The sequence below is a fragment of the Podarcis filfolensis genome (genome assembly GCF_964270895.1).
Source record: "Podarcis filfolensis genome assembly, chromosome: 5".
Classification (NCBI taxonomy): Eukaryota; Metazoa; Chordata; class Lepidosauria; order Squamata; family Lacertidae; genus Podarcis; species Podarcis filfolensis.
The window spans coordinates 41087934-41093881 of NC_139608.1; positions in this window are offsets into that span (position 1 = coordinate 41087934).

A 5948-nucleotide genomic window follows, 5' to 3' on the forward strand; every position below is an offset into this window, starting at 1 on the left:
CCTCCGTCCTCTCTGGGGAATAGTAACAGGGGTGGCAAAAGGCAGCTTAGGGAGGCTCTGCCGGAGAGCCCGGTAAGGGGGGTGGGTTGTTCCCAGGCCCCGGTCCCCGTCCCCCCCCCAAACAAATATAAGAAACCATCAAGTCACTGCTCCTGATTTCTTGGGGGGGGGGGGGACGGGGACTGCTGAGCACTGGAAGTAGTGCGGTAACCCAGTGGAAGTTCCCTTTCCACTCAATAACAGATTAAAGAAGGCTTTTATCTTTTATTAGGGGACTCTTGGGCAAGGGGTTTCCCCTCGAGGGTGGCCTCGACTCGGATAAGCCACGAGGTTTCAATGCGAGAGAGTTAATGTTCCCGTTGAAACCAAAGGATTTTAATGTGCTCTCTTGTTATCAGGCGGTGGTCGCTTAGTCAATGCAACAACCATCGATGTAGCATTTATATTCGGTGTCTGTGCAGTATAAACGGGAGACACTCTTTCTATTGTACGAGGTTTGCGACTGCCTCGGTTTTTGCCAGCCTGTCAAGAAATTTTGTTATGAGGCAAGGAGGCTTCACAGCCCCTCCATTTGTGTGTTTTGATGGAGCCCAAGAAACGCCGAAGACCCTCCTTCGTTTAAGGACTGAAAGAATTAGAGGTGAAGGTGTGGAACGGATTTTTCAAGGCTAAAAATAAAAAATAAAAATGGAACGTTGACTGAACAATTCCTCTAAACAGATTTGATGCAAATAAATAACGATAAGCTTGCAGTGCGATTAGTTCACGGTGAAATTAGTTTACTGCAAGGTTGCATGATATTCTATTATTTCTTCATTATAAACGTTTATTGCAAAACTTGTAGATATTACCATCGGATAAGGAAAAACTTTAGTATTTACGTGTCCTCGGACTGCAATTCTGCACACACTCGACCGGGAATGTCTTCTAACTGTACTCAATGGCGTTTACTTCTGAGTAGACGAACTAACCAGGAGACACCGGCACAGCAATCTGCACCTACCTTTTGTCCGCAGCGCATTATTGTGGAAGCCAACGCGATCAACTCTCGAACCAGATATTTCCTGACAATTTAGATTTGCTGCTTGGGCGGCAGCCCGAAGAATACTTAAAGTTCAGTTGAACAACAGCGCTATTTCCTTTTCAGTAAACAGGCCTAGGATCGGCTGAAAATCTACAGCAGCAGATTGAGTGAGAAAACAGCCTAGTTCACGGGACAAGTTATAAAGCCCTTTTAACTGGTTGCAACAAAAGCAAAAGTACCCCGTGGACCTTAAACACGGGAATACTTTCATTGTGGCCAAAAACTTTCTGGGACTTGGGTCTTCACCACAGAGACGCTGAGACGCCCAAGAAGCGGGTCACCTAAGCCGATAGCGGGGTGTGTGTATGCAAAAATAAATAAATGCTGTGGTTGTTTTTTTATTAACCTACAGGCACACAACAAAAGACGTGGCAATGCAAAACAGCAGCAGATGTGTCAAAGCAAGCACAGCGAATACATCGTTGGCATGTAGCCTTCGGAGGGAGGCCTGGTCGTCAATGCGGCCCGCGGGCCGGATAAGGTTAGCCGTCCCTGGGCATCAGGACTTGGTCAAATGAATACCCTATCCAACCAGCTTGACTGTGCCTGGTGATGAATAGTCATTTGGAGATCGATGGTGTAAAATGATTTTACGCTATCAATTGACACCTCATTCAGAGCATCTAATTAACTTCTGAAGCCAACTGACCAGTTCCGAGATGGTCCACAGCGTCAAATTAGCTAATTAATTTCGATTATTGCAGCTTTATGCCGGGAACAACATTTGAAGCGTCGTCGTCAGTATGTGGAGATCCTTGAGGTTTTCCGCAGCATTTTCGTGGGGATTTAAACGCTCGCCCTGGTTTGAGGATGTTCCCCTTTTTTAGTATCTGGATTGTGTCCGTTCGTTCTCTTGCGCGGAGACTGACCCGTCTGGCTCAAGCCAATAGCAGCGGGGCATTGTTGGCAGACGACTGAAGGCATCGCGTTAGAAGGCGGCGCAGAGCAAGGATCCATGGCGGGCACGGCTAATGTTGTTTGGCCCCCGAAGAGCGTTGCCCGAGTTAATACGGGCTGGCACGCGCAGTCGTATTCTGGATAGGACCGTGACCCAGTTACCACTGCCTCTTGCTTGATCTTCTGGTCTCCCTTTCCAAAAAATCCAAGCTCAACTCCCCGCGACAATCTCTCCCCGCCCCCGCGCCTTTCTCTGCGTTCAGCCTATATATACTTATCCACTTAGGAAACCACTTTGTGCATCTAAGGAAGTGGGTTCTGGCCCAAGGAGATTTAGACTTCAATAAATGTGTTAGCCTTTAATCCGGTGCCGCGAGTTTCTTTGTTGTTTCTCTTGCGCTGGAGTATATCCATCCAGATAGCATCTCCTGGGGAGACCTAAAATGTGCACTTTATCCCCGCTCAAAGCCTCGCGGTTTGGCCCCTCCTGGTTCCGTCCTCGGCCAAGACTAACCTACTCCAGCCCAGATCCCGCTGGTTCTACTCCCGGCAGCCTTCCTCCTGCTTGCTGAGGGAGGCCGTCTTGCTCAGGGCTACCTGGTCCTCATTTGCCGGGGTCTGGGGACAGGGTGGAGGAAGGCGTCCAAGCCAAGCAGCCCGCCATGGGATGGGGAAACAAGGTCTGGCCAGTGGGTCTTTCCGAACGCAGGACCCCGTTGTGGTGGGCTTGTTGTCTCTGACTGCCCCCCCCCCCACAGTTGGGGGAAAAGGTTTCTTGAGCTGTTGCTGGAACAGCTGGATTGTCCGCCGGGCCAGGCCAGCATAACGCAGTGGGAAAGGCTGGCGTCTGGGCAGGAGGATTTGCGCGCTCCAAGGCTTCTGGGCAGAGACTCGCGCTCGGCAGGCCGCGCTCTCCCGCCGGGCCCCTTGGGGCTTGCCTACGGGCAGCCTGAAGCAGAAAACCTTCATTGCCTTTGGAGAGCAACGACGGCAACAACAAAACAACAGCCCTGGCCCGGCAAACGTCCTTTGTAACCGCGCCGTCGACCGCAGCGAGAAGACGTGCAGAGGAGATATTTTGAAAGTACTCGTAAAATTAATAATGCGTCTTCCTCGCCTGGGACAATCTGGAGCGGGGGGCGGGGGATTCGTGGAAGCTTGGATGGTTTACGTCGAGGACTGCAGAGAGTAAGCCCAGGCCGCAGAAAGGACAGCACCCTGCTCGGGTGGTTTGGGCTGGAGTTTGCTCAGCTGCGTCCAGCCCTTTCTCTCCAAGGTTCGTTGCGTCCCCAGGCCCCCTTTCCTTCTCCTCGGCTTACCCTTCTCCGCAGCACCTCCAGGCTCTTTCCAAACCAAGGCTCGGCTGTAACCACTCCCTTCAACTTTGAGAAGAGCTTCTTCTTCTTCCTGGCAAAGTTTCTCTTTCCACAGGCCCGGGGAGCTATCCTGGCCCTTCAGACGGTGTTCTTTGCGCGCGAGGCCCTGCGCTGGGCTCCTCCTGCTATTTCGTGCAGGCCTGGATAAATGTTTTGAAGGGATAAATGAGCGAGAAACAAGGCGAGCACCTCGGGCTTTTTGCGAAAACTCTCTCACACAAAGCAGATATTGAAAGAATACAGAGCTCTGATCACGCGCGCCTGGTATTTGTTGAACAGGTAAGCCCCTTGTGCACATCTCTCACCTATGCTAGGAACTAACTAAGGTGGGTTTTTGCAAGCTGCCCTCTCCCAGCGTCAGTCTCGCATCTGCAAAATGGGGACAATAATATCCAGCTGTCAGTAAGGATCAATGCATGTTAAAGAGCTAGGGAGTAAGAGGCACGGAGGCGTACTTCAATGATAAAGCGCAATCACTTTCATGTAGCAAACATGCGTAGGATCGCGCTTTAAAAGTGCTGTGTAAAAGTTGCTGTTATTATTTTCACTGACTTGAACTGCCAGCGTAATATCTTCCCTTCTGTTTTGAGCCCTGACCCAGATCATACTTGAAGGAAGTCCCGAAGGAAGCCGAGGTTTGCATTTGGACTCATAACATCGACTCCCTTGTAGGCCCGCTTAGGACGCCAGCATTAGAAATTTAATGCTGTTTCGAAATTCTGAACATCTTTGGAGAGTCAGAGGACATTAACGTTCGCATTTTGAGTTGCAGGAAAACATATATATGAGATTCTAATCATTATATTTTATTTTTAAATAAAAAGAAACTGAATCCCACCGGATATCTCTGACCTTCTTGCGCACATCGGTTGCATCTTTTCAAATACAGCTGCTTGACTCTCACTGGTTTGAATGGCACCAAACTGCGCCACGAGGCTCTCTGTTTTCTTCGCCAGGACTTGGAGAGTTTGTTGTTGGATCCCATCTATGCGCGTCGCCGACTTTCTCCCACCTCGGATCTCAAACCTATAAACCGTACTACTTTTAAAATTTATTTTCTTCAAAAGCAAAACAAAAACAAAACCCTACCATTTTGCCGAACTCTTGAGGCTGGACGGAGAGGGGTGTGGGAGAAGCCACGCTCCCCTTGTCTCCAGGCCTCCCTCTTTGCGCGCCTCCTCGCGCTGGGTGTGGGTCGGTTTTTTTTTGGGGGGGGGGGACACACGGAGGGCGCTGCTCCTAATGGTTATTGTCTCGAGCCCATTAGCTTTTTTTCGCTGCCCGCTCCTGGTTTGAGCGCTGCCTCGTTGTCCCAGCCGCGCTGCGCACTGTTTAGACAAGGGATTAAGGTAATGGATGGAGCCGGAGTCCGCCCAAGCGAGGGGGATGTTGGCTGGAGCCGCGGCCGGAGCAGGAAGCCCTGCCGCCGCAGAAGGGATCCCCCACCCTCGTGGCCTCTAATGGCTCCATCAGCCCCGCAGGCCGGGGAGAAGACCCGGCAGAGCCGACACGTCCGGCTGCTAATGGCCTCAAAACAAACAAGCAAATAAACAAACAACATCCAAGTCCCCCCATTTTAGCGAGCTCGGCGCCTTTGATCAGCTTTGGGAAGCTTCCGCGGGTCTGTAAACCTGGAAGCCAGGAACGCGAGACGAGGCATCTCACTAGGTGGCCTTAGAAAAGCCAGGATTCTTTCGGCCCTCCCCGTCTAACAATCTGGGGAGAACAGCCGATCTTGGAGGGCTGCACAGAGGGTCGCCCCGATTTCTCTCCAGCAGACGGCAAGGTAGATCTTAAGCAGGGGTTCTTGGAAGCCAAAAGTTCCCTTGAAACTGACGGCGTTTTTTCGACTGATCATATGTTTCCATCATATAATGTTATGTTATATGTTATATTTCTGTTAAGATGTGCCAACGTGTGTTGAGCAGACCTCTCTCCTAAGAAGAGGCACCCCTTTATTCGTTGACGCGCAGGAGACAGCGCCTCTTTTAAAATAGCGCTTGCCTCCTGCAGTTTTATGGTAATAATACATTAAAACAAACACGACGTTGACCGATTAATCTGAGGCATCTTTTTAGTTCATCCAAATATTCTCAGGGGATTAATTTGCCGGACTACCGTTGCAAGCCCTAGAGGTACTTAATTAGAAATAACTGCTACCCATTCACAAAAATCTTCAGCGAGAATTCGAACTTCCCTCCTAATTGGAAGGGTGGGGAAATTAATTCAGTGCCTGCAATCCTATGTTATGCTTTCTCGAAAGAAAGTCCCACGGTGTTCGGTGTTGACTCGAGTCTCGCCCTGGGTCAGTATGCATGGGATTGCTGTCTAAGGCGCGCAAACTGTGAGTAACGCAGGGTCGGGAAAAGTTGTTCGGGTGACTTAGCCCTGTCAAGTCATCTGAATTCTGAAATGTGCGCCCTTTGGAAGACTGAGCGCCCCCCGCCCCCCAACCATCCCGGGACCTCTGCGCCCACAGCCCCACATATCTAATGCTGCCATGCGCACCTTCGGAGACCGCACCATCTTCCAGCTCCTTCCCCTTCCAAATCCGGTCCACGAATCTTATTAGTTTTATTTTTATTATTTTA